The sequence below is a fragment of the Chionomys nivalis genome, chromosome 26 (genome assembly GCF_950005125.1).
Source record: "Chionomys nivalis chromosome 26, mChiNiv1.1, whole genome shotgun sequence".
NCBI lineage: Eukaryota > Metazoa > Chordata > Mammalia > Rodentia > Cricetidae > Chionomys > Chionomys nivalis.
This window is the reverse complement of record NC_080111.1, coordinates 39,073,318-39,100,349: the sequence shown is the minus strand read 5'-3', so window position 1 is coordinate 39,100,349 and position 27,032 is coordinate 39,073,318.

The following is a 27,032-nucleotide window of genomic DNA, read 5'->3' as shown; positions in this document are numbered from 1 at the left end:
AAGCTTTACTTTGAAAGATAATCGCCTTCTTTTGAAAGTTTATTAGTTTCACGAAAGCTTTAGTAAGAAACGCTCATGCGTTTCTTTGTAAAGACAAGCAGTTGTTTGCTACGTGTGAAAGCACTGTTAGAACTGAGATCAGTGTTGCTTTTCTCTACAAGCTTTACTTTGAAAGATAATCGTGTTCTTTTGGAAGTTTATTAATTTCACGATAGCTTTAGTAAGAAACGCACATGCGTTTCTTTGTAAAGACAAGCAGTTGTTTGCTACGTGTGAAAGCACTGTTAGAACCAAGATCAGTGTTGCTTTTCTCAGTACAAGCTTTGCTTTGAAAGATAATCACGTTCTTTTGAAAGTTTATTAATTTCACGAAAGCTTTAGTAAGAAACACTCATGCGTTTCTTTGTAAAGACAAGCAGTTGTTTGCTACGTGTGAAAGCACTGTTAGAACTGAGATCAGTGTTGCTTTCTCAGTACAAGCTTTACTTTGAAAGATAATCGCGTTCATTTGAAAGTTTATTAATTTCACGAAAGCTTTAGTAAGAAACGCACATGCGTTTCTTTGTAAAGCGAAGCAGTTGTTTGCTACGTGTGAAAGTACTGTTAGAACTGAGATCAGGTTTAATTTCCTCAGTACAAGCTTTACTTTGAACGGTAATCGCGTTCTTTTGTAAGTTTATTAATTTAGCGAAAGCTTTAGTAAGAAACACTCATGCATTTCTTTGTAAAGACAAGCAGTTGTTTGCTACGTGTGAAAACAGTGTTAGAACTGAGATCAGTGTTGCTTTTCTCAGTACAAGCTTTACTTTGAAAGATAATCGCGTTATTTTGAAAGTTTATTAATTTCACGAAAGCTTTAGTAAGAAACGCTCATGCGTATCTTTGTAAACACAAGCAGTTGTTTGCTACGTGTGAAAGCACTGTTAGAACTGAGATCAGTGTTGCTTTTCTCAGGACAAGCTTTACTTTGAAAGATAATCGCGTTCTTTTGAAAGTTTATTAATTTCACGAAAGCTTTAGTAAGAAACGCACATGCGTTTCTTTGTCAAGACAAGCAGTTGTTTGCTACGTGTGAAAGCACTGTTAGAACTGAGATCAGGTTTTATTTTCTCAGTACAAGCTTTACTTTGAAAGATAATCGCGTTCTTTTGAAAGTTTATTAATTTCACGAAAGCTTTAGTAAGAAACGCTCATGCGTTTCTTTGTCAAGACAAGCAGTTGTTTGCTACGTGGGAAAGCACTGTTAGAACTGAGATCAGGTTTAATTTTCTCAGTACAAGCTTTACTTTGAAAGATAATCGCGTTCTTTTGAAAGTTTATTAATTTCACGAAAGCTTTAGTAAGAAACGCTCATGCGTTTCTTTGTAAAGACAAGCAGTTGTTTGCTACGTGTGAAAGCAGTGTTAGAACTGAGATCAGTGTTGCTTTTCTCAGGACAAGCTTTACTTTGAAAGATAATCGCGTTCTTTTGAAAGTTTATTAATTTCACGAAAGCTTTAGTAAGAAACGCTCATGCGTTTCTTTGTAAAGACAAGCAGTTGTTTGCTACGTGTGAAAGCACTGTTAGAACTGAGACCAGGTTTAATTTTATCAGTACAAGCTTTACTTTGAAAGATAATCGCGTTCTTTTGAAAGTTTATTAATTTCACGAAAGCTTTAGTAAGAAACGCTCATGCGTTTCTTTGTAAAGACAAGCAGTTGTTTGTTACGTGTGAAAGCAGTGTTAGAACTGAGATCAGTGTTGCTTTTCTCAGTACAAGCTTTACTTTGAAAGATAATCGCGTTCTTTTGAAAGTTTATTAATTTCACGAAAGCTTTAGTAAGAAACGCACATGCGTTTCTTTGTCAAGACAAGCAGTTGTTTGCTACGTGTGAAAGCACTGTTAGAACTGAGATCAGGTTTAATTTTCTCATAATCGCGTTATTTTGTAAGTTTATTAATTTCACGAAAGCTTTAGTGAGAAACGCTCATGCATTTCTTTGTAAAGACAAGCAGTTGTTTGCTCAGTGTGAAAGCACTGTTAGAACTGAGATCAGGTTTAATTTTATCAGTACAAGCTTTACTTTGAAAGATAATCGCTTTCTTTTGAAAGTTTATTAATTTCACGAAAGCTTTAGTAAGAAACGCACATGCGTTTCTTTGTAAAGCCAAGCAGTTGTTTGCTACGTGTGAAAGCACTGTTAGAACTGAGATCAGGTTTAATTTCCTCAGTACAAGCTTTACTTTGAAAGATAATCGCGTTCTTTTGTAAGTTTATTAATTTCACGAAAACTTTAGTAAGAAACACTCATGCATTTCTTTGTAAAGACAAGCAGTTGTTTGCTACGTGTGAAAACACTGTTAGAACTGAGATTAGGTTTAATTTCCTCAGTACAAGCTTTACTTTGAACGATAATCGCGTTCTTTTGTAAGTTTATTAATTTAGCGAAAGCTTTAGTAAGAAACACTCATGCATTTCTTTGTAAAGACAAGCAGTTCTTTGCTACGTGTGAAAGCACTGTTAGAACTGAGATCAGGTTTTATTTTCTCAGTACAAGTTTTACTTTGAAAGATAATCGCGTTCTTTTGAAAGTTTACTAATTTCACGAAAGCTTTAGTAAGAAACGCTCATGCGTTTCTTTGTCAAGACAAGCAGTTGTTTGCTACGTTTGAAAGCACTGTTAGAACCAAGATCAGTGTTGCTTTTCTCAGTACAAGCTTTGCTTTGAAAGATAATCGCGTTCTTTTGAAAGTTTATTAATTTCACGAAAGCTTTAGTAAGAAACACTCATGCGTTTCTTTGTAAAGACAAGCAGTTGTTTGCTACGTGTGAAAGCACTGTTAGAACGGAGATCAGGTTTAATTTTATCAGTACAAGCTTTACTTTGAAAGATAATCGCGTTCGTTTGAAAGTTTATTAATTTCACGAAAGTTTTAGTAAGAAACGCTCATGCGTTTCTTTGTAAAGACAAGCAGTTGTTTGCTACGTGTGAAAGCACTGTTAGAACTGACATCAGGTTTAATTTACTCAGTACAAGCTTTACTTTGAAAGATAATCGCGTTCTTTTGAAAGTTTATTAATTTCACGAAAGCTTTAGTAAGAAACGCACATGCGTTTCTTTGTCAAGACAAGCAGTTCTTTGCTACGTGTGAAAGCACTGTTAGAACTGAGATCAGGTTTTATTTTCTCAGTACAAGCTTTACTTTGAAAGATAATCGCGTTCTTTTGAAAGTTTATTAATTTCACGAAAGCTTTAGTAAGAAACGCTCATGCGTTTCTTTGACAGGACAAGCAGTTGTTTGCTACGTGGGAAAGCACTGTTAGAACTGAGATCAGGTTTAATTTTCTCAGTACAAGCTTTACTTTGAAAGATAATCGCGTTCTTTTGAAAGTTTATTAATTTCACGAAAGCTTTAGTAAGAAACGCTCATGCGTTTCTTTGTAAAGACAAGCAGTTGTTTGTTACGTGTGAAAGCAGTGTTAGAACTGAGATCAGTGTTGCTTTTCTCAGTACAAGCTTTACTTTGAAAGATAATCGCGTTCTTTTGAAAGTTTATTAATTTCACGAAAGCTTTAGTAAGAAACGCACATGCGTTTCTTTGTCAAGACAAGCAGTTGTTTGCTACGTGTGAAAGCACTGTTAGAACTGAGATCAGGTTTAATTTTCTCATAATCGCGTTATTTTGTAAGTTTATTAATTTCACGAAAGCTTTAGTGAGAAACGCTCATGCATTTCTTTGTAAAGACAAGCAGTTGTTTGCTCAGTGTGAAAGCACTGTTAGAACTGAGATCAGTGTTGCTTTTCTCAGTACAAGCTTTACTTTGAAATTTAATCGCGTTCTTTTGAAAGTTTATTAATTTCACGAAAGCTTTAGTAAGAAACACACATGCGTTTCTTTGTAAAGCCAAGCAGTTGTTTGCTACGTGTGAAAGCACTGTTAGAACTGAGATCAGGTTTAATTTTATCAGTACAAGCTTTACTTTGAAAGATAATCGCTTTCTTTTGAAAGTTTATTAATTTCACGAAAGCTTTAGTAAGAAACGCACATGCGTTTCTTTGTAAAGCCAAGCAGTTGTTTGCTACGTGTGAAAGCACTGTTAGAACTGAGATCAGGTTTAATTTCCTCAGTACAAGCTTTACTTTGAAAGATAATCGCGTTCTTTTGTAAGTTTATTAATTTCACGAAAACTTTAGTAAGAAACACTCATGCATTTCTTTGTAAAGACAAGCAGTTGTTTGCTACGTGTGAAAACACTGTTAGAACTGAGATTAGGTTTAATTTCCTCAGTACAAGCTTTACTTTGAACGATAATCGCGTTCTTTTGTAAGTTTACTAATTTCACGAAAGCTTTAGTAAGAAACGCTCATGCGTTTCTTTGTCAAGACAAGCAGTTGTTTGCTACGTTTGAAAGCACTGTTAGAACCAAGATCAGTGTTGCTTTTCTCAGTACAAGCTTTGCTTTGAAAGATAATCGCGTTCTTTTGAAAGTTTATTAATTTCACGAAAGCTTTAGTAAGAAACACTCATGCGTTTCTTTGTAAAGACAAGCAGTTGTTTGCTACGTGTGAAAGCACTGTTAGAACGGAGATCAGGTTTAATTTTATCAGTACAAGCTTTACTTTGAAAGATAATCGCGTTCGTTTGAAAGTTTATTAATTTCACGAATGCTTTAGTAAGAAACACTCATGCGTTTCTTTGTAAAGACAAGCAGTTGTTTGCTACGTGTGAAAGCACTGTTAGAACTGAGATCAGTGTTGCTTTTCTCAGTACAAGCTTTACTTTGAAAGATAATCGCGTTCTTTTGAACGTTTATTAATTTCACGAAAGCTTTTGTAAGAAACGCACATGCGTTTCTTTGTAAAGCGAAGCAGTTGTTTGCTACGTGTGAAAGCACTGTTAGAACTGAGATCAGGTTTAATTTCCTCAGTACAAGTTTTACTTTGAACGGTAATCGCGTTCTTTTGTAAGTTTATTAATTTAGCGAAAGCTTTAGTAAGAAACACTCATGCATTTCTTTGTAAAGACAAGCAGTTGTTTGCTACGTGTGAAAACAGTGTTAGAACTGAGATCAGTGTTGCTTTTCTCAGTACAAGCTTTACTTTGAAAGATAATCGCGTTATTTTGAAAGTTTATTAATTTCACAAAAGCTTTAGTAAGAAACGCTCATGCGTTTCTTTGTAAACACAAGCAGTTGTTTGCTACGTGTGAAAGCACTGTTAGAACTGAGATCAGTGTTGCTTTTTTCAGTACAAGCTTTACTTTGAAAGATAATCGCGTTCTTTTGAAAGTTTATTAATTTCACGAAAGCTTTAGTAAGAAACGCACATGCGTTTCTTTGTCAAGACAAGCAGTTGTTTGCTACGTGTGAAAGCACTGTTAGAACGGACATCAGGTTTTATTTTCTCAGTACAAGCTTTACTTTGAAAGATAATCGCGTTCTTTTGAAAGTTTATTAATTTCACGAAAGCTTTAGTAAGAAACGCTCATGCGTTTCTTTGTCAAGACAAGCAGTTGTTTGCTACGTGTGAAAGCACTGTTAGAACTGAGATCAGTGTTGCTTTTCTCTACAAGCTTTACTTTGAAAGATAATCGTGTTCTTTTGGAAGTTTATTAATTTCACGATAGCTTTAGTAAGAAACGCACATGCGTTTCTTTGTAAAGACAAGCAGTTGTTTGCTACGTGTGAAAGCACTGTTAGAACCAAGATCAGTGTTGCTTTTCTCAGTACAAGCTTTGCTTTGAAAGATAATCACGTTCTTTTGAAAGTTTATTAATTTCACGAAAGCTTTAGTAAGAAACACTCATGCGTTTCTTTGTAAAGACAAGCAGTTGTTTGCTACGTGTGAAAGCACTGTTAGAACTGAGATCAGTGTTGCTTTCTCAGTACAAGCTTTACTTTGAAAGATAATCGCGTTCTTTTGAAAGTTTATTAATTTCACGAAAGCTTTAGTAAGAAACGCAAATGCGTTTCTTTGTAAAGCGAAGCAGTTGTTTGCTACGTGTGAAAGCACTGTTAGAACTGAGATCAGGTTTAATTTCCTCAGTACAAGCTTTACTTTGAACGGTAATCGCGTTCTTTTGTAAGTTTATTAATTTAGCGAAAGCTTTAGTAAGAAACACTCATGCATTTCTTTGTAAAGACAAGCAGTTGTTTGCTACGTGTGAAAACAGTGTTAGAACTGAGATCAGTGTTGCTTTTCTCAGTACAAGCTTTACTTTGAAAGATAATCGCGTTATTTTGAAAGTTTATTAATTTCACGAAAGCTTTAGTAAGAAACGCTCATGCGTATCTTTGTAAACACAAGCAGTTGTTTGCTACGTGTGAAAGCACTGTTAGAACTGAGATCAGTGTTGCTTTTCTCAGGACAAGCTTTACTTTGAAAGATAATCGCGTTCTTTTGAAAGTTTATTAATTTCACGAAAGCTTTAGTAAGAAACGCACATGCGTTTCTTTGTCAAGACAAGCAGTTGTTTGCTACGTGTGAAAGCACTGTTAGAACTGAGATCAGGTTTTATTTTCTCAGTACAAGCTTTACTTTGAAAGATAATCGCGTTCTTTTGAAAGTTTATTAATTTCACGAAAGCTTTAGTAAGAAACGCTCATGCGTTTCTTTGTCAAGACAAGCAGTTGTTTGCTACGTGGGAAAGCACTGTTAGAACTGAGATCAGGTTTAATTTTCTCAGTACAAGCTTTACTTTGAAAGATAATCGCGTTCTTTTGAAAGTTTATTAATTTCACGAAAGCTTTAGTAAGAAACGCTCATGCGTTTCTTTGTAAAGACAAGCAGTTGTTTGCTACGTGTGAAAGCAGTGTTAGAACTGAGATCAGTGTTGCTTTTCTCAGGACAAGCTTTACTTTGAAAGATAATCGCGTTCTTTTGAAAGTTTATTAATTTCACGAAAGCTTTAGTAAGAAACGCTCATGCGTTTCTTTGTAAAGACAAGCAGTTGTTTGCTACGTGTGAAAGCACTGTTAGAACTGAGATCAGGTTTAATTTTATCAGTACAAGCTTTACTTTGAAAGATAATCGCTTTCTTTTGAAAGTTTATTAATTTCACGAAAGTTTTAGTAAGAAACGCTCATGCGTTTCTTTGTAAAGACAAGCAGTTGTTTGCTACGTGTGAAAGCACTGTTAGAACTGACATCAGGTTTAATTTACTCAGTACAAGCTTTACTTTGAAAGATAATCGCGTTCTTTTGAAAGTTTATTAATTTCACGAAAGCTTTAGTAAGAAACGCACATGCGTTTCTTTGTCAAGACAAGCAGTTCTTTGCTACGTGTGAAAGCACTGTTAGAACTGAGATCAGGTTTTATTTTCTCAGTACAAGCTTTACTTTGAAAGATAATCGCGTTCTTTTGAAAGTTTATTAATTTCACGAAAGCTTTAGTAAGAAACGCTCATGCGTTTCTTTGACAAGACAAGCAGTTGTTTGCTACGTGGGAAAGCACTGTTAGAACTGAGATCAGGTTTAATTTTCTCAGTACAAGCTTTACTTTGAAAGATAATCGCGTTCTTTTGAAAGTTTATTAATTTCACGAAAGCTTTAGTAAGAAACGCTCATGCGTTTCTTTGTAAAGACAAGCAGTTGTTTGTTACGTGTGAAAGCAGTGTTAGAACTGAGATCAGTGTTGCTTTTCTCAGTACAAGCTTTACTTTGAAAGATAATCGCGTTCTTTTGAAAGTTTATTAATTTCACGAAAGCTTTAGTAAGAAACGCACATGCGTTTCTTTGTCAAGACAAGCAGTTGTTTGCTACGTGTGAAAGCACTGTTAGAACTGAGATCAGGTTTAATTTTCTCATAATCGCGTTATTTTGTAAGTTTATTAATTTCACGAAAGCTTTAGTGAGAAACGCTCATGCATTTCTTTGTAAAGACAAGCAGTTGTTTGCTCAGTGTGAAAGCACTGTTAGAACTGAGATCAGTGTTGCTTTTCTCAGTACAAGCTTTACTTTGAAATTTAATCGCGTTCTTTTGAAAGTTTATTAATTTCACGAAAGCTTTAGTAAGAAACACACATGCGTTTCTTTGTAAAGCCAAGCAGTTGTTTGCTACGTGTGAAAGCACTGTTAGAACTGAGATCAGGTTTAATTTTATCAGTACAAGCTTTACTTTGAAAGATAATCGCTTTCTTTTGAAAGTTTATTAATTTCACGAAAGCTTTAGTAAGAAACGCACATGCGTTTCTTTGTAAAGCCAAGCAGTTGTTTGCTACGTGTGAAAGGACTGTTAGAACTGAGATCAGGTTTAATTTCCTCAGTACAAGCTTTACTTTGAAAGATAATCGCGTTCTTTTGTAAGTTTATTAATTTCACGAAAACTTTAGTAAGAAACACTCATGCATTTCTTTGTAAAGACAAGCAGTTGTTTGCTACGTGTGAAAACACTGTTAGAACTGAGATTAGGTTTAATTTCCTCAGTACAAGCTTTACTTTGAACGATAATCGCGTTCTTTTGTAAGTTTATTAATTTAGCGAAAGCTTTAGTAAGAAACACTCATGCATTTCTTTGTAAAGACAAGCAGTTCTTTGCTACGTGTGAAAGCACTGTTAGAACTGAGATCAGGTTTTATTTTCTCAGTACAAGTTTTACTTTGAAAGATAATCGCGTTCTTTTGAAAGTTTACTAATTTCACGAAAGCTTTAGTAAGAAACGCTCATGCGTTTCTTTGTCAAGACAAGCAGTTGTTTGCTACGTGTGAAAGCACTGTTAGAACCAAGATCAGTGTTGCTTTTCTCAGTACAAGCTTTGCTTTGAAAGATAATCGCGTTCTTTTGAAAGTTTATTAATTTCACGAAAGCTTTAGTAAGAAACACTCATGCGTTTCTTTGTAAAGACAAGCAGTTGTTTGCTACGTGTGAAAGCACTGTTAGAACGGAGATCAGGTTTAATTTTATCAGTACAAGCTTTACTTTGAAAGATAATCGCGTTCGTTTGAAAGTTTATTAATTTCACGAAAGCTTTAGTAAGAAACACTCATGCGTTTCTTTGTAAAGACAAGCAGTTGTTTGCTACGTGTGAAAGCACTGTTAGAACTGAGATCAGTGTTGCTTTTCTCAGTACAAGCTTTACTTTGAAAGATAATCGCGTTCTTTTGAACGTTTATTAATTTCACGAAAGCTTTTGTAAGAAACGCACATGCGTTTCTTTGTAAAGCGAAGCAGTTGTTTGCTACGTGTGAAAGCACTGTTAGAACTGAGATCAGGTTTAATTTCCTCAGTACAAGTTTTACTTTGAACGGTAATCGCGTTCTTTTGTAAGTTTATTAATTTAGCGAAAGCTTTAGTAAGAAACACTCATGCATTTCTTTGTAAAGACAAGCAGTTGTTTGCTACGTGTGAAAACAGTGTTAGAACTGAGATCAGTGTTGCTTTTCTCAGTACAAGCTTTACTTTGAAAGATAATCGCGTTATTTTGAAAGTTTATTAATTTCACAAAAGCTTTAGTAAGAAACGCTCATGCGTTTCTTTGTAAACACAAGCAGTTGTTTGCTACGTGTGAAAGCACTGTTAGAACTGAGATCAGTGTTGCTTTTTTCAGTACAAGCTTTACTTTGAAAGATAATCGCGTTCTTTTGAAAGTTTATTAATTTCACGAAAGCTTTAGTAAGAAACGCACATGCGTTTCTTTGTCAAGACAAGCAGTTGTTTGCTACGTGTGAAAGCACTGTTAGAACGGACATCAGGTTTTATTTTCTCAGTACAAGCTTTACTTTGAAAGATAATCGCGTTCTTTTGAAAGTTTATTAATTTCACGAAAGCTTTAGTAAGAAACGCTCATGCGTTTCTTTGTCAAGACAAGCAGTTGTTTGCTACGTGTGAAAGCACTGTTAGAACTGAGATCAGTGTTGCTTTTCTCTACAAGCTTTACTTTGAAAGATAATGGTGTTCTTTTGGAAGTTTATTAATTTCACGATAGCTTTAGTAAGAAACGCACATGCGTTTCTTTGTAAAGACAAGCAGTTGTTTGCTACGTGTGAAAGCACTGTTAGAACCAAGATCAGTGTTGCTTTTCTCAGTACAAGCTTTGCTTTGAAAGATAATCACGTTCTTTTGAAAGTTTATTAATTTCACGAAAGCTTTAGTAAGAAACACTCATGCGTTTCTTTGTAAAGACAAGCAGTTGTTTGCTACGTGTGAAAGCACTGTTAGAACTGAGATCAGTGTTGCTTTCTCAGTACAAGCTTTACTTTGAAAGATAATCGCGTTCTTTTGAAAGTTTATTAATTTCACGAAAGCTTTAGTAAGAAACGCAAATGCGTTTCTTTGTAAAGCGAAGCAGTTGTTTGCTACGTGTGAAAGCACTGTTAGAACTGAGATCAGGTTTAATTTCCTCAGTACAAGCTTTACTTTGAACGGTAATCGCGTTCTTTTGTAAGTTTATTAATTTAGCGAAAGCTTTAGTAAGAAACACTCATGCATTTCTTTGTAAAGACAAGCAGTTGTTTGCTACGTGTGAAAACAGTGTTAGAACTGAGATCAGTGTTGCTTTTCTCAGTACAAGCTTTACTTTGAAAGATAATCGCGTTATTTTGAAAGTTTATTAATTTCACGAAAGCTTTAGTAAGAAACGCTCATGCGTTTCTTTGTAAACACAAGCAGTTGTTTGCTACGTGTGAAAGCACTGTTAGAACTGAGATCAGTGTTGCTTTTCTCAGTACAAGCTTTACTTTGAAAGATAATCGCGTTCTTTTGAAAGTTTATTAATTTCACGAAAGCTTTAGTAAGAAACGCACATGCGTTTCTTTGTCAAGACAAGCAGTTGTTTGCTACGTGTGAAAGCACTGTTAGAACGGAGATCAGGTTTTATTTTCTCAGTACAAGCTTTACTTTGAAAGATAATCGCGTTCTTTTGAAAGTTTATTAATTTCACGAAAGCTTTAGTAAGAAACGCTCATGCGTTTCTTTGTCAAGACAAGCAGTTGTTTGCTACGTGGGAAAGCACTGTTAGAACTGAGATCAGGTTTAATTTTCTCAGTACAAGCTTTACTTTGAAAGATAATCGCGTTCTTTTGAAAGTTTATTAATTTCACGAAAGCTTTAGTAAGAAACGCTCATGCGTTTCTTTGTAAAGACAAGCAGTTGTTTGCTACGTGTGAAAGCAGTGTTAGAACTGAGATCAGTGTTGCTTTTCTCAGGACAAGCTTTACTTTGAAAGATAATCGCGTTCTTTTGAAAGTTTATTAATTTCACGAAAGCTTTAGTAAGAAACGCTCATGCATTTCTTTGTAAAGACAAGCAGTTGTTTGCTACGTGTGAAAGCACTGTTAGAACTGAGATCAGGTTTAATTTTATCAGTACAAGCTTTACTTTGAAAGATAATCGCTTTCTTTTGAAAGTTTATTAATTTCACGAAAGTTTTAGTAAGAAACGCTCATGCGTTTCTTTGTAAAGACAAGCAGTTGTTTGCTACGTGTGAAAGCACTGTTAGAACTGACATCAGGTTTAATTTCCTCAGTACAAGCTTTACTTTGAAAGATAATCGCATTCTTTTGAAAGTTTATTAATTTCACAAAAGCTTTAGTAAGAAACGCACAAACGTTTCTTTGTCAAGACAAGCAGTTCTTTGCTACGTGTGAAAGCACTGTTAGAACTGAGATCAGGTTTTATTTTCTCAGTACAAGCTTTACTTTGAAAGATAATCGCGTTCTTTTGAAAGTTTATTAATTTCACGAAAGCTTTAGTAAGAAACGCTCATGCGTTTCTTTGTCAAGACAAGCAGTTGTTTGCTACGTGGGAAAGCACTGTTAGAACTGAGATCAGGTTTAATTTTCTCAGTACAAGCTTTACTTTGAAAGATAATCGCGTTCTTTTGAAAGTTTATTAATTTCACGAAAGCTTTAGTAAGTAACGCTCATGCGTTTCTTTGTAAAGACAAGCAGTTGTTTGCTACGTGTGAAAGCAGTGTTAGAACTGAGATCAGTGTTGCTTTTCTCAGGACAAGCTTTACTTTGAACGATAATCGCGTTCTTTTGTAAGTTTATTAATTTCACGAAAACTTTAGTAAGAAACACTCATGCATTTCTTTGTAAAGACAAGCAGTTGTTTGCTACGTGTGAAAACACTGTTAGAACTGAGATCAGGTTTAATTTCCTCAGTACAAGCTTTACTTTGAAAGATAATCGCGTTCTTTTGAAAGTTTATTAATTTCACGAAAGCTTTAGTAAGAAACGCACATGCGTTTCTTTGTCAAGACAAGCAGTTGTTTGCTACGTGGGAAAGCACTGTTAGAACTGAGATCAGGTTTTATTTTCTCAGTACAAGCTTTACTTTGAAAGATAATCGCGTTCTTTTGAAAGTTTATTAATTTCACGAAAGCTTTAGTAAGAAACGCTCATGCGTTTCTTTGACAAGACAAGCAGTTGTTTGCTACGTGGGAAAGCACTGTTAGAACTGAGATCAGGTTTAATTTTCTCAGTACAAGCTTTACTTTGAAAGATAATCGCGTTCTTTTGAAAGTTTATTAATTTCACGAAAGCTTTAGTAAGAAACGCTCATGCGTTTCTTTGTAAAGACAAGCAGTTGTTTGTTACGTGTGAAAGCAGTGTTAGAACTGAGATCAGTGTTGCTTTTCTCAGTACAAGCTTTACTTTGAAAGATAATCGCGTTCTTTTGAAAGTTTATTAATTTCACGAAAGCTTTAGTAAGAAACGCACATGCGTTTCTTTGTCAAGACAAGCAGTTGTTTGCTACGTGTGAAAGCACTGTTAGAACTGAGATCAGGTTTAATTTTCTCATAATCGCGTTATTTTGTAAGTTTATTAATTTCACGAAAGCTTTAGTGAGAAACGCTCATGCATTTCTTTGTAAAGACAAGCAGTTGTTTGCTCAGTGTGAAAGCACTGTTAGAACTGAGATCAGTGTTGCTTTTCTCAGTACAAGCTTTACTTTGAAATTTAATCGCGTTCTTTTGAAAGTTTATTAATTTCACGAAAGCTTTAGTAAGAAACACACATGCGTTTCTTTGTAAAGCCAAGCAGTTGTTTGCTACGTGTGAAAGCACTGTTAGAACTGAGATCAGGTTTAATTTTATCAGTACAAGCTTTACTTTGAAAGATAATCGCTTTCTTTTGAAAGTTTATTAATTTCACGAAAGCTTTAGTAAGAAACGCACATGCGTTTCTTTGTAAAGCCAAGCAGTTGTTTGCTACGTGTGAAAGGACTGTTAGAACTGAGATCAGGTTTAATTTCCTCAGTACAAGCTTTACTTTGAAAGATAATCGCGTTCTTTTGTAAGTTTATTAATTTCACGAAAACTTTAGTAAGAAACACTCATGCATTTCTTTGTAAAGACAAGCAGTTGTTTGCTACGTGTGAAAACACTGTTAGAACTGAGATTAGGTTTAATTTCCTCAGTACAAGCTTTACTTTGAACGATAATCGCGTTCTTTTGTAAGTTTATTAATTTAGCGAAAGCTTTAGTAAGAAACACTCATGCATTTCTTTGTAAAGACAAGCAGTTCTTTGCTACGTGTGAAAGCACTGTTAGAACTGAGATCAGGTTTTATTTTCTCAGTACAAGTTTTACTTTGAAAGATAATCGCGTTCTTTTGAAAGTTTACTAATTTCACGAAAGCTTTAGTAAGAAACGCTCATGCGTTTCTTTGTCAAGACAAGCAGTTGTTTGCTACGTGTGAAAGCACTGTTAGAACCAAGATCAGTGTTGCTTTTCTCAGTACAAGCTTTGCTTTGAAAGATAATCGCGTTCTTTTGAAAGTTTATTAATTTCACGAAAGCTTTAGTAAGAAACACTCATGCGTTTCTTTGTAAAGACAAGCAGTTGTTTGCTACGTGTGAAAGCACTGTTAGAACGGAGATCAGGTTTAATTTTATCAGTACAAGCTTTACTTTGAAAGATAATCGCGTTCGTTTGAAAGTTTATTAATTTCACGAAAGCTTTAGTAAGAAACACTCATGCGTTTCTTTGTAAAGACAAGCAGTTGTTTGCTACGTGTGAAAGCACTGTTAGAACTGAGATCAGTGTTGCTTTTCTCAGTACAAGCTTTACTTTGAAAGATAATCGCGTTCTTTTGAACGTTTATTAATTTCACGAAAGCTTTTGTAAGAAACGCACATGCGTTTCTTTGTAAAGCGAAGCAGTTGTTTGCTACGTGTGAAAGCACTGTTAGAACTGAGATCAGGTTTAATTTCCTCAGTACAAGTTTTACTTTGAACGGTAATCGCGTTCTTTTGTAAGTTTATTAATTTAGCGAAAGCTTTAGTAAGAAACACTCATGCATTTCTTTGTAAAGACAAGCAGTTGTTTGCTACGTGTGAAAACAGTGTTAGAACTGAGATCAGTGTTGCTTTTCTCAGTACAAGCTTTACTTTGAAAGATAATCGCGTTATTTTGAAAGTTTATTAATTTCACAAAAGCTTTAGTAAGAAACGCTCATGCGTTTCTTTGTAAACACAAGCAGTTGTTTGCTACGTGTGAAAGCACTGTTAGAACTGAGATCAGTGTTGCTTTTTTCAGTACAAGCTTTACTTTGAAAGATAATCGCGTTCTTTTGAAAGTTTATTAATTTCACGAAAGCTTTAGTAAGAAACGCACATGCGTTTCTTTGTCAAGACAAGCAGTTGTTTGCTACGTGTGAAAGCACTGTTAGAACGGACATCAGGTTTTATTTTCTCAGTACAAGCTTTACTTTGAAAGATAATCGCGTTCTTTTGAAAGTTTATTAATTTCACGAAAGCTTTAGTAAGAAACGCTCATGCGTTTCTTTGTCAAGACAAGCAGTTGTTTGCTACGTGTGAAAGCACTGTTAGAACTGAGATCAGTGTTGCTTTTCTCTACAAGCTTTACTTTGAAAGATAATGGTGTTCTTTTGGAAGTTTATTAATTTCACGATAGCTTTAGTAAGAAACGCACATGCGTTTCTTTGTAAAGACAAGCAGTTGTTTGCTACGTGTGAAAGCACTGTTAGAACCAAGATCAGTGTTGCTTTTCTCAGTACAAGCTTTGCTTTGAAAGATAATCACGTTCTTTTGAAAGTTTATTAATTTCACGAAAGCTTTAGTAAGAAACACTCATGCGTTTCTTTGTAAAGACAAGCAGTTGTTTGCTACGTGTGAAAGCACTGTTAGAACTGAGATCAGTGTTGCTTTCTCAGTACAAGCTTTACTTTGAAAGATAATCGCGTTCTTTTGAAAGTTTATTAATTTCACGAAAGCTTTAGTAAGAAACGCAAATGCGTTTCTTTGTAAAGCGAAGCAGTTGTTTGCTACGTGTGAAAGCACTGTTAGAACTGAGATCAGGTTTAATTTCCTCAGTACAAGCTTTACTTTGAACGGTAATCGCGTTCTTTTGTAAGTTTATTAATTTAGCGAAAGCTTTAGTAAGAAACACTCATGCATTTCTTTGTAAAGACAAGCAGTTGTTTGCTACGTGTGAAAACAGTGTTAGAACTGAGATCAGTGTTGCTTTTCTCAGTACAAGCTTTACTTTGAAAGATAATCGCGTTATTTTGAAAGTTTATTAATTTCACGAAAGCTTTAGTAAGAAACGCTCATGCGTTTCTTTGTAAACACAAGCAGTTGTTTGCTACGTGTGAAAGCACTGTTAGAACTGAGATCAGTGTTGCTTTTCTCAGTACAAGCTTTACTTTGAAAGATAATCGCGTTCTTTTGAAAGTTTATTAATTTCACGAAAGCTTTAGTAAGAAACGCACATGCGTTTCTTTGTCAAGACAAGCAGTTGTTTGCTACGTGTGAAAGCACTGTTAGAACGGAGATCAGGTTTTATTTTCTCAGTACAAGCTTTACTTTGAAAGATAATCGCGTTCTTTTGAAAGTTTATTAATTTCACGAAAGCTTTAGTAAGAAACGCTCATGCGTTTCTTTGTCAAGACAAGCAGTTGTTTGCTACGTGGGAAAGCACTGTTAGAACTGAGATCAGGTTTAATTTTCTCAGTACAAGCTTTACTTTGAAAGATAATCGCGTTCTTTTGAAAGTTTATTAATTTCACGAAAGCTTTAGTAAGAAACGCTCATGCGTTTCTTTGTAAAGACAAGCAGTTGTTTGCTACGTGTGAAAGCAGTGTTAGAACTGAGATCAGTGTTGCTTTTCTCAGGACAAGCTTTACTTTGAAAGATAATCGCGTTCTTTTGAAAGTTTATTAATTTCACGAAAGCTTTAGTAAGAAACGCTCATGCATTTCTTTGTAAAGACAAGCAGTTGTTTGCTACGTGTGAAAGCACTGTTAGAACTGAGATCAGGTTTAATTTTATCAGTACAAGCTTTACTTTGAAAGATAATCGCTTTCTTTTGAAAGTTTATTAATTTCACGAAAGTTTTAGTAAGAAACGCTCATGCGTTTCTTTGTAAAGACAAGCAGTTGTTTGCTACGTGTGAAAGCACTGTTAGAACTGACATCAGGTTTAATTTCCTCAGTACAAGCTTTACTTTGAAAGATAATCGCATTCTTTTGAAAGTTTATTAATTTCACAAAAGCTTTAGTAAGAAACGCACAAACGTTTCTTTGTCAAGACAAGCAGTTCTTTGCTACGTGTGAAAGCACTGTTAGAACTGAGATCAGGTTTTATTTTCTCAGTACAAGCTTTACTTTGAAAGATAATCGCGTTCTTTTGAAAGTTTATTAATTTCACGAAAGCTTTAGTAAGAAACGCTCATGCGTTTCTTTGTCAAGACAAGCAGTTGTTTGCTACGTGGGAAAGCACTGTTAGAACTGAGATCAGGTTTAATTTTCTCAGTACAAGCTTTACTTTGAAAGATAATCGCGTTCTTTTGAAAGTTTATTAATTTCACGAAAGCTTTAGTAAGTAACGCTCATGCGTTTCTTTGTAAAGACAAGCAGTTGTTTGCTACGTGTGAAAGCAGTGTTAGAACTGAGATCAGTGTTGCTTTTCTCAGGACAAGCTTTACTTTGAACGATAATCGCGTTCTTTTGTAAGTTTATTAATTTCACGAAAACTTTAGTAAGAAACACTCATGCATTTCTTTGTAAAGACAAGCAGTTGTTTGCTACGTGTGAAAACACTGTTAGAACTGAGATCAGGTTTAATTTCCTCAGTACAAGCTTTACTTTGAAAGATAATCGCGTTCTTTTGAAAGTTTATTAATTTCACGAAAGCTTTAGTAAGAAACGCACATGCGTTTCTTTGTCAAGACAAGCAGTTGTTTGCTACGTGTGAAAGCACTGTTAGAACTGAGATCAGGTTTAATTTTCTCATAATCGCGTTATTTTGTAAGTTTATTAATTTCACGAAAGCTTTAGTGAGAAACGCTCATGCATTTCTTTGTAAAGACAAGCAGTTGTTTGCTCAGTGTGAAAGCACTGTTAGAACTGAGATCAGTGTTGCTTTTCTCAGTACAAGCTTTACTTTGAAATTTAATCGCGTTCTTTTGAAAGTTTATTAATTTCACGAAAGCTTTAGTAAGAAACACACATGCGTTTCTTTGTAAAGCCAAGCAGTTGTTTGCTACGTGTGAAAGCACTGTTAGAACTGAGATCAGGTTTAATTTCCTCAGTACAAGCTTTACTTTGAACGATAATCGCGTTCTTTTGTAAGTTTATTAATTTAGCGAAAGCTTTAGTAAGAAACACTCATGCATTTCTTTGTAAAGACAAGCAGTTGTTTGCTACGTATGAAAGCACTGTTAGAACTGAGATCAGGTTTAATTTTCTCAGTACAAGCTTTACTTTGAAAGATAATCGCGTTCTTTTGAAAGTTTATTAATTTCACGAAAGCTTTAGTAAGAAACGCTCATGCGTTTCTTTGTAAAGACAAGCAGTTGTTTGTTACGTGTGAAAGCAGTGTTAGAACTGAGATCAGTGTTGCTTTTCTCAGTACAAGCTTTACTTTGAAAGATAATCGCGTTCTTTTGAAAGTTTTTTAATTTCACGAAAGCTTTAGTAAGAAACGCACATGCGTTTCTTTGTCAAGACAAGCAGTTGTTTGCTACGTGTGAAAGCACTGTTAGAACTGAGATCAGGTTTTATTTTCTCAGTACAAGCTTTACTTTGAAAGATAATCGCGTTCTTTTGAAAGTTTATTAATTTCACGAAAGCTTTAGTAAGAAACGCTCATGCGTTTCTTTGTCAAGACAAGCAGTTGTTTGCTACGTGGGAAAGCACTGTTAGAACTGAGATCAGGTTTAATTTTCTCAGTACAAGCTTTACTTTGAAAGATAATCGCGTTCTTTTGAAAGTTTATTAATTTCACGAAAGCTTTAGTAAGAAACGCTCATGCGTTTCTTTGTAAAGACAAGCAGTTGTTTGCTACGTGTGAAAGCAGTGTTAGAACTGAGATCAGTGTTGCTTTTCTCAGGACAAGCTTTACTTTGAAAGATAATCGCGTTCTTTTGAAAGTTTATTAATTTCACGAAAGCTTTAGTAAGAAACGCTCATGCGTTTCGTTGTAAAGACAAGCAGTTGTTTGCTACGTGTGAAAGCACTGTTAGAACTGAGATCAGGTTTAATTTTATCAGTACAAGCTTTACTTTGAAAGATAATCGCCTTCTTTTGAAAGTTTATTAGTTTCACGAAAGCTTTAGTAAGAAACGCTCATGCGTTTCTTTGTAAAGACAAGCAGTTGTTTGCTACGTGTGAAAGCACTGTTAGAACTGAGATCAGTGTTGCTTTTCTCTACAAGCTTTACTTTGAAAGATAATCGTGTTCTTTTGGAAGTTTATTAATTTCACGATAGCTTTAGTAAGAAACGCACATGCGTTTCTTTGTAAAGACAAGCAGTTGTTTGCTACGTGTGAAAGCACTGTTAGAACCAAGATCAGTGTTGCTTTTCTCAGTACAAGCTTTGCTTTGAAAGATAATCACGTTCTTTTGAAAGTTTATTAATTTCACGAAAGCTTTAGTAAGAAACACTCATGCGTTTCTTTGTAAAGACAAGCAGTTGTTTGCTACGTGTGAAAGCACTGTTAGAACTGAGATCAGGTTTAATTTCCTCAGTACAAGCTTTACTTTGAACGGTAATCGCGTTCTTTTGTAAGTTTATTAATTTAGCGAAAGCTTTAGTAAGAAACACTCATGCATTTCTTTGTAAAGACAAGCAGTTGTTTGCTACGTGTGAAAACAGTGTTAGAACTCAGATCAGTGTTGCTTTTCTCAGTACAAGCATTACTTTGAAAGATAATCGCGTTATTTTGAAAGTTTATTAATTTCACGAAAGCTTTAGTAAGAAACGCTCATGCGTTTCTTTGTAAACACAAGCAGTTGTTTGCTACGTGTGAAAGCACTGTTAGAACTGAGATCAGTGTTGCTTTTCTCAGGACAAGCTTTACTTTGAAAGATAATCGCGTTCTTTTGAAAGTTTATTAATTTCACGAAAGCTTTAGTAAGAAACGCACATGCGTTTCTTTGTCAAGACAAGCAGTTGTTTGCTACGTGTGAAAGCACTGTTAGAACTGAGATCAGGTTTTATTTTCTCAGTACAAGCTTTACTTTGAAAGATAATCGCGTTCTTTTGAAAGTTTATTAATTTCACGAAAGCTTTAGTAAGAAACGCTCATGCGTTTCTTTGTCAAGACAAGCAGTTGTTTGCTACGTGGGAAAGCACTGTTAGAACTGAGATCAGGTTTAATTTTCTCAGTACAAGCTTTACTTTGAAAGATAATCGCGTTCTTTTGAAAGTTTATTAATTTCACGAAAGCTTTAGTAAGTAACGCTCATGCGTTTCTTTGTAAAGACAAGCAGTTGTTTGCTACGTGTGAAAGCAGTGTTAGAACTGAGATCAGTGTTGCTTTTCTCAGGACAAGCTTTACTTTGAACGATAATCGCGTTCTTTTGTAAGTTTATTAATTTCACGAAAACTTTAGTAAGAAACACTCATGCATTTCTTTGTAAAGACAAGCAGTTGTTTGCTACGTGTGAAAACACTGTTAGAACTGAGATCAGGTTTAATTTCCTCAGTACAAGCTTTACTTTGAAAGATAATCGCGTTCTTTTGAAAGTTTATTAATTTCACGAAAGCTTTAGTAAGAAACGCACATGCGTTTCTTTGTCAAGACAAGCAGTTGTTTGCTACGTGTGAAAGCACTGTTAGAACTGAGATCAGGTTTAATTTTCTCATAATCGCGTTATTTTGTAAGTTTATTAATTTCACGAAAGCTTTAGTGAGAAACGCTCATGCATTTCTTTGTAAAGACAAGCAGTTGTTTGCTCAGTGTGAAAGCACTGTTAGAACTGAGATCAGTGTTGCTTTTCTCAGTACAAGCTTTACTTTGAAATTTAATCGCGTTCTTTTGAAAGTTTATTAATTTCACGAAAGCTTTAGTAAGAAACACACATGCGTTTCTTTGTAAAGCCAAGCAGTTGTTTGCTACGTGTGAAAGCACTGTTAGAACTGAGATCAGGTTTAATTTCCTCAGTACAAGCTTTACTTTGAACGATAATCGCGTTCTTTTGTAAGTTTATTAATTTAGCGAAAGCTTTAGTAAGAAACACTCATGCATTTCTTTGTAAAGACAAGCAGTTGTTTGCTACGTGTGAAAGCACTGTTAGAACTGAGATCAGGTTTAATTTTCTCAGTACAAGCTTTACTTTGAAAGATAATCGCGTTCTTTTGAAAGTTTATTAATTTCACGAAAGCTTTAGTAAGAAACGCTCATGCGTTTCTTTGTAAAGACAAGCAGTTGTTTGTTACGTGTGAAAGCAGTGTTAGAACTGAGATCAGTGTTGCTTTTCTCAGTACAAGCTTTACTTTGAAAGATAATCGCGTTCTTTTGAAAGTTTTTTAATTTCACGAAAGCTTTAGTAAGAAACGCACATGCGTTTCTTTGTCAAGACAAGCAGTTGTTTGCTACGTGTGAAAGCACTGTTAGAACTGAGATCAGGTTTTATTTTCCCAGTACAAGCTTTACTTTGAAAGATAATCGCGTTCTTTTGAAAGTTTATTAATTTCACGAAAGCTTTAGTAAGAAACGCTCATGCGTTTCTTTGTAAAGACAAGCAGTTGTTTGCTACGTGTGAAAGCACTGTTAGAACTGAGATCAGTGTTGCTTTTCTCTACAAGCTTTACTTTGAAAGATAATCGTGTTCTTTTGGAAGTTTATTAATTTCACGATAGCTTTAGTAAGAAACGCACATGCGTTTCTTTGTAAAGACAAGCAGTTGTTTGCTACGTGTGAAAGCACTGTTAGAACCAAGATCAGTGTTGCTTTTCTCAGTACAAGCTTTGCTTTGAAAGATAATCACGTTCTTTTGAAAGTTTATTAATTTCACGAAAGCTTTAGTAAGAAACACTCATGCGTTTCTTTGTAAAGACAAGCAGTTGTTTGCTACGTGTGAAAGCACTGTTAGAACTGAGATCAGGTTTAATTTCCTCAGTACAAGCTTTACTTTGAACGGTAATCGCGTTCTTTTGTAAGTTTATTAATTTAGCGAAAGCTTTAGTAAGAAACACTCATGCATTTCTTTGTAAAGACAAGCAGTTGTTTGCTACGTGTGAAAACAGTGTTAGAACTCAGATCAGTGTTGCTTTTCTCAGTACAAGCTTTACTTTGAAAGATAATCGCGTTATTTTGAAAGTTTATTAATTTCACGAAAGCTTTAGTAAGAAACGCTCATGCGTTTCTTTGTAAACACAAGCAGTTGTTTGCTACGTGTGAAAGCACTGTTAGAACTGAGATCAGTGTTGCTTTTCTCAGGACAAGCTTTACTTTGAAAGATAATCGCGTTCTTTTGAAAGTTTATTAATTTCACGAAAGCTTTAGTAAGAAACGCACATGCGTTTCTTTGTCAAGACAAGCAGTTGTTTGCTACGTGTGAAAGCACTGTTAGAACTGAGATCAGGTTTTATTTTCTCAGTACAAGCTTTACTTTGAAAGATAATCGCGTTCTTTTGAAAGTTTATTAATTTCACGAAAGCTTTAGTAAGAAACGCTCATGCGTTTCTTTGTCAAGACAAGCAGTTGTTTGCTACGTGGGAAAGCACTGTTAGAACTGAGATCAGGTTTAATTTTCTCAGTACAAGCTTTACTTTGAAAGATAATCGCGTTCTTTTGAAAGTTTATTAATTTCACGAAAGCTTTAGTAAGTAACGCTCATGCGTTTCTTTGTAAAGACAAGCAGTTGTTTGCTACGTGTGAAAGCAGTGTTAGAACTGAGATCAGTGTTGCTTTTCTCAGGACAAGCTTTACTTTGAACGATAATCGCGTTCTTTTGTAAGTTTATTAATTTCACGAAAACTTTAGTAAGAAACACTCATGCATTTCTTTGTAAAGACAAGCAGTTGTTTGCTACGTGTGAAAACACTGTTAGAACTGAGATCAGGTTTAATTTCCTCAGTACAAGCTTTACTTTGAAAGATAATCGCGTTCTTTTGAAAGTTTATTAATTTCACGAAAGCTTTAGTAAGAAACGCACATGCGTTTCTTTGTCAAGACAAGCAGTTGTTTGCTACGTGTGAAAGCACTGTTAGAACTGAGATCAGGTTTAATTTTCTCATAATCGCGTTATTTTGTAAGTTTATTAATTTCACGAAAGCTTTAGTGAGAAACGCTCATGCATTTCTTTGTAAAGACAAGCAGTTGTTTGCTCAGTGTGAAAGCACTGTTAGAACTGAGATCAGTGTTGCTTTTCTCAGTACAAGCTTTACTTTGAAATTTAATCGCGTTCTTTTGAAAGTTTATTAATTTCACGAAAGCTTTAGTAAGAAACACACATGCGTTTCTTTGTAAAGCCAAGCAGTTGTTTGCTACGTGTGAAAGCACTGTTAGAACTGAGATCAGGTTTAATTTCCTCAGTACAAGCTTTACTTTGAACGATAATCGCGTTCTTTTGTAAGTTTATTAATTTAGCGAAAGCTTTAGTAAGAAACACTCATGCATTTCTTTGTAAAGACAAGCAGTTGTTTGCTACGTGTGAAAGCACTGTTAGAACTGAGATCAGGTTTAATTTTCTCAGTACAAGCTTTACTTTGAAAGATAATCGCGTTCTTTTGAAAGTTTATTAATTTCACGAAAGCTTTAGTAAGAAACGCTCATGCGTTTCTTTGTAAAGACAAGCAGTTGTTTGTTACGTGTGAAAGCAGTGTTAGAACTGAGATCAGTGTTGCTTTTCTCAGTACAAGCTTTACTTTGAAAGATAATCGCGTTCTTTTGAAAGTTTTTTAATTTCACGAAAGCTTTAGTAAGAAACGCACATGCGTTTCTTTGTCAAGACAAGCAGTTGTTTGCTACGTGTGAAAGCACTGTTAGAACTGAGATCAGGTTTTATTTTCCCAGTACAAGCTTTACTTTGAAAGATAATCGCGTTCTTTTGAAAGTTTATTAATTTCACGAAAGCTTTAGTAAGAAACGCTCATGCGTTTCTTTGTCAAGACAAGCAGTTGTTTGCTACGTGGGAAAGCACTGTTAGAACTGAGATCAGGTTTAATTTTCTCAGTACAAGCTTTACTTTGAAAGATAATCGCGTTCTTTTGAAAGTTTATTAATTTCACGAAAGCTTTAGTAAGAAACGCTCATGCGTTTCTTTGTAAAGACAAGCAGTTGTTTGCTACGTGTGAAAGCAGTGTTAGAACTGAGATCAGTGTTGCTTTTCTCAGGACAAGCTTTACTTTGAAAGATAATCGCGTTCTTTTGAAAGTTTATTAATTTCACGAAAGCTTTAGTAAGAAACGCTCATGCGTTTCGTTGTAAAGACAAGCAGTTGTTTGCTACGTGTGAAAGCACTGTTAGAACTGAGATCAGGTTTAATTTTATCAGTACAAGCTTTACTTTGAAAGATAATCGCCTTCTTTTGAAAGTTTATTAGTTTCACGAAAGCTTTAGTAAGAAACGCTCATGCGTTTCTTTGTAAAGACAAGCAGTTGTTTGCTACGTGTGAAAGCACTGTTAGAACTGAGATCAGTGTTGCTTTTCTCTACAAGCTTTACTTTGAAAGATAATCGCGTTCTTTTGAAAGTTTATTAATTTCACGAAAGCTTTAGTAAGAAACGCACATGCGTTTCTTTGTCAAGACAAGCAGTTGTTTGCTACGTGTGAAAGCACTGTTAGAACTGAGATCAGGTTTTATTTTCTCAGTACAAGCTTTACTTTGAAAGATAATCGCGTTCTTTTGAAAGTTTATTAATTTCACGAAAGCTTTAGTAAGAAACGCTCATGCGTTTCTTTGTCAAGACAAGCAGTTGTTTGCTACGTGGGAAAGCACTGTTAGAACTGAGATCAGGTTTAATTTTCTCAGTACAAGCTTTACTTTGAAAGATAATCGCGTTCTTTTGAAAGTTTATTAATTTCACGAAAGCTTTAGTAAGAAACGCTCATGCGTTTCTTTGTAAAGACAAGCAGTTGTTTGCTACGTGTGAAAGCAGTGTTAGAACTGAGATCAGTGTTGCTTTTCTCAGGACAAGCTTTACTTTGAAAGATAATCGCGTTCTTTTGAAAGTTTATTAATTTCACGAAAGCTTTAGTAAGAAACGCTTATGCGTTTCTTTGTAAAGACAAGCAGTTGTTTGCTACGTGTGAAAGCACTGTTAGAACTGAGATCAGGTTTAATTTTATCAGTACAAGCTTTACTTTGAAAGATAATCGCTTTCTTTTGAAAGTTTATTAATTTCACGAAAGTTTTAGTAAGAAACGCTCATGCGTTTCTTTGTAAAGACAAGCAGTTGTTTGCTACGTGTGAAAGCACTGTTAGAACTGACATCAGGTTTAATTTCCTCAGTACAAGCTTTACTTTGAAAGATAATCGCGTTCTTTTGAAAGTTTATTAATTTCACGAAAGCTTTAGTAAGAAACGCACATGCGTTTCTTTGTCAAGACAAGCAGTTCTTTGCTACGTGTGAAAGCACTGTTAGAACTGAGATCAGGTTTTATTTTCTCAGTACAAGCTTTACTTTGAAAGATAATCGCGTTCTTTTGAAAGTTTATTAATTTCACGAAAGCTTTAGTAAGAAACGCTCATGCGTTTCTTTGTCAAGACAAGCAGTTGTTTGCTACGTGGGAAAGCACTGTTAGAACTGAGATCAGGTTTAATTTTCTCAGTACAAGCTTTACTTTGAAAGATAATCGCGTTCTTTTGAAAGTTTATTAATTTCACGAAAGCTTTAGTAAGAAACGCTCATGCGTTTCTTTGTAAAGACAAGCAGTTGTTTGTTACGTGTGAAAGCAGTGTTAGAACTGAGATCAGTGTTGCTTTTCTCAGTACAAGCTTTACTTTGAAAGATAATCGCGTTCTTTTGAAAGTTTATTAATTTCACGAAAGCTTTAGTAAGAAACGCACATGCGTTTCTTTGTCAAGACAAGCAGTTGTTTGCTACGTGTGAAAGCACTGTTAGAACTGAGATCAGGTTTTATTTTCTCAGTACAAGCTTTACTTTGAAAGATAATCGCGTTCTTTTGAAAGTTTATTAATTTCACGAAAGCTTTAGTAAGAAACGCTCATGCGTTTCTTTGTCAAGACAAGCAGTTGTTTGCTACGTGGGAAAGCACTGTTAGAACTGAGATCAGGTTTAATTTTCTCAGTACAAGCTTTACTTTGAAAGATAATCGCGTTCTTTTGAAAGTTTATTAATTTCACGAAAGCTTTAGTAAGAAACGCTCATGCGTTTCTTTGTAAAGACAAGCAGTTGTTTGCTACGTGTGAAAGCAGTGTTAGAACTGAGATCAGTGTTGCTTTTCTCAGGACAAGCTTTACTTTGAAAGATAATCGCGTTCTTTTGAAAGTTTATTAATTTCACGAAAGCTTTAGTAAGAAACGCTCATGCGTTTCTTTGTAAACACAAGCAGTTGTTTGCTACGTGTGAAAGCACTGTTAGAACTGAGATCAGGTTTAATTTTATCAGTACAAGCTTTACTTTGAAAGATAATCGCTTTCTTTTGAAAGTTTATTAATTTCACGAAAGTTTTAGTAAGAAACGCTCATGCGTTTCTTTGTAAAGACAAGCAGTTGTTTGCTACGTGTGAAAGCACTGTTAGAACCAAGATCAGTGTTGCTTTTCTCAGTACAAGCTTTGCTTTGAAAGATAATCACGTTCTTTTGAAAGTTTATTAATTTCACGAAAGCTTTAGTAAGAAACGCTCATGCGTTTCTTTGTAAAGACAAGCAGTTGTTTGCTACGTGTGAAAGCACTGTTAGAACTGAGATCAGGTTTAATTTCCTCAGTACAAGCTTTACTTTGAACGGTAATCGCGTTCTTTTGTAAGTTTATTAATTTAGCGAAAGCTTTAGTAAGAAACACTCATGCATTTCTTTGTAAAGACAAGCAGTTGTTTGCTACGTGTGAAAACAGTGTTAGAACTGAGATCAGTGTTGCTTTTCTCAGTACAAGCTTTACTTTGAAAGATAATCGCGTTATTTTGAAAGTTTATTAATTTCACGAAAGCTTTAGTAAGAAACGCTCATGCGTTTCTTTGTAAACACAAGCAGTTGTTTGCTACGTGTGAAAGCACTGTTAGAACTGAGATCAGTGTTGCTTTTCTCAGGACAAGCTTTACTTTGAAAGATAATCGCGTTCTTTTGAAAGTTTATTAATTTCACGAAAGCTTTAGTAAGAAACGCACATGCGTTTCTTTGTCAAGACAAGCAGTTGTTTGCTACGTGTGAAAGCACTGTTAGAACTGAGATCAGGTTTTATTTTCTCAGTACAAGCTTTACTTTGAAAGATAATCGCGTTCTTTTGAAAGTTTATTAATTTCACGAAAGCTTTAGTAAGAAACGCTCATGCGTTTCTTTTTAAAGACAAGCACTTGTTTGCTACGTGGGAAAGCACTGTTAGAACTGAGATCAGGTTTAATTTTCTCAGTACAAGCTTTACTTTGAAAGATAATCGCGTTCTTTTGAAAGTTTATTAATTTCACGAAAGCTTTAGTAAGAAACGCTCATGCGTTTCTTTGTAAAGACAAGCAGTTGTTTGCTACGTGTGAAAGCAGTGTTAGAACTGAGATCAGTGTTGCTTTTCTCAGGACAAGCTTTACTTTGAAAGATAATCGCATTCTTTTGAAAGTTTATTAATTTCACGAAAGCTTTAGTAAGAAACGCTCATGCGTTTCGTTGTAAAGACAAGCAGTTGTTTGCTACGTGTGAAAGCACTGTTAGAACTGAGATCAGGTTTAATTTTATCAGTACAAGC